Source organism: Cucurbita moschata, unplaced genomic scaffold, assembly GCF_002738365.1.
Source record: "Cucurbita moschata cultivar Rifu unplaced genomic scaffold, Cmos_1.0 Cmo_Scf00304, whole genome shotgun sequence".
Lineage (NCBI taxonomy): Eukaryota > Viridiplantae > Streptophyta > Magnoliopsida > Cucurbitales > Cucurbitaceae > Cucurbita > Cucurbita moschata.
Genome location: NW_019268820.1, coordinates 11,631 through 13,816, shown reverse-complemented (window position 1 = coordinate 13,816; position 2,186 = coordinate 11,631). Strand labels below are relative to the sequence as shown.

The 2,186-nt window shown below is 34.8% G+C and overlaps 1 non-coding gene across 1 annotated transcript; it reads left to right on the top strand.

The window, feature by feature from the left end:
* Positions 1-1,563: 1,563 nt before the first annotated feature.
* Positions 1,564-1,636, top strand: TRNAF-AAA. The gene has a single exon. It is a non-coding gene; the product is annotated as a tRNA-Phe (tRNA).
* Positions 1,637-2,186: the final 550 nt, after the last annotated feature.

The window sequence follows — 2,186 nt, the reverse complement described above, 5'->3', positions numbered from 1 at the left end:
ATACATGAAAGATATTATGTACTGCAGATAAGTTTGGGCATTGCCCGATTCTGTAGGCCACAGATCCAATCCTTTCTAATATCTCAAAGGGACGGATAAACCTAGGGCTTAGCTTCCCCTTCTTACCCTACCTGAGCACCCCTCTCATGGGGTGCTACCTTTAGGAATATATGATCCCCTACCTACAATTCCATGTCCTTGCGTCTGAGGTCTGCATAGCTTTTCTCTCAGCTTTGTGCGGTTTGTATCCTAGCTTTAATCTTTTGGACTGCGGCGTTGGTAATTTGCACCACCTCTTGCCCAATAGTTGTCGTTTGCCCCCCTTCTTCCCAAAACATTGGGGATCGAAATCTTCGTCCATAGAGAACCTCGTATGTGGCCATTTGTATGGTGGCTTGGCAAGTATTATTATAAGAAAATTTCATTAGGGGTAGGTATTTATCCCAGCTTCCTGCAAAAGCCATCACATATACCCTCAACATGTCTTCCAATATTTGCTTGAGCATTTCTTTTTGACCATCTGTTTATGGGTGGAATGTCGTACTATAACTGCGTACCCAATGCCTTTTATTGAATTTTCCATAAGTGAGATTTAAATCTGGCATCTCGGTCTAATACTATTGCCTTTTGTTGAATTTCCAGAAGTGTACTCAATACCTTTACTGATGAATGTTCATTTTTAATGTTAGACTGAAGATTTAAAGGTCACACGTGTTTTATCCATGTTCAACGCACCTAATACAAGTTTATTACCTGGCTATACAATCTAAAAACATAACTTGCTTATTCAATCCAAAATTAGTGATATTGCTTTTTTAAACATAATGAATTAGCGGAAATACCTTTACTTATGAATTTTCATTTTTAATATTAGCAGGGATAGCTCTGTTGGGAGAGCGTCAGACTGAAGATTTGAAGGTCACGTGTTTGATCTCCACGTTCACCGCACCTGATTCTAGTTGCATAACCCGACTATTCAATCTAAAATTAGTCATTATTCCTTTCTGAAATCTCAATGAATTATCGAAAATACCTAACGTGTTCTAGTTCACCGCACCTTATACAAGTTGGATAACTTGAATATCTTATTAAAAATTAGTGATTATTTCCATTTAAAATTTCAATGAATTAGCGAAAATACCTTTACTGATGAACTTTCCTTTTTAACGTTAGTGTGGATAGCTCAGTTGAGAGAACGTTAGATTGAAGATATGAAGGTCTCATGCTTGATCCACGTTCACCACACATGGTTCGCCACATGGTTCGCGTTGCACAATTTGACTATTCAATCTAAAATTAGTGATCATTTCTTTATAAAATTTTAATTAATTAGCGGAAATATCTTTACTTAAAAACTTTCATTTTTAATGTTAGCGGGGATAGCTCAATTTGGAGAATGTTAGATTTAAGATTTGAAGTCACGTGTTCGATCTCCACGTTCACCGCACCTGTTTCTATTTGCATAACCCGACTATTCAATAAAAAATTAGTCATTATTTCTTTTTAAAATCTCAATGAATCAGCGAAAATATTTTTATTGATGAATTTTTATTTTAAATGATTGTGAGGATAGCTTAGTTGGGAGAGTGTCAGACTAAAGATTTGAAGGTCACGTGTTCGATCCACGTTCACTGCACTTGATGAATGGTGCATAATTTGAATGAGTTTGACCAAGATTTCTTTTTAAAACATAATGACCTAGTGGAAATAGTTTAGGAAATAGTTTAATCTCCACGTTCACCGCACCTTTACTTAGGATTTTTTTTTCAAATATTAGCGAAGATAACTCTCAGTTTTGTTGATTATTATTTCTTTTTAAAATATAATGAATTAATGGAAATAGCTTTACTTATGAATTTTTAATTTTAATGTTAGCAGGAATAACTCAGTTGGGAGAGTGTCAAACTAAAGATTTGAAGGTCACGTGTTTGATCCACAATCACCGCACCTGTTTCCATTTGCATAAGCTGACTATTCAATCACTTGGTTGCATAAGTTCATTAAGTTACGTAAATTTATTCAATCTAAAATCAGTGATTATTTCTTTTTAAAATATAAGGAATTAGCTTAAATACCTTTACTTATGATTTTTTATTTTTAAATATTAGCGAAGATAACTTAGTTTTGATAGCGTCAGACTGAAAATCTGAAAGTCACGTGTTCGATCCACGTTCACCACACCTGAT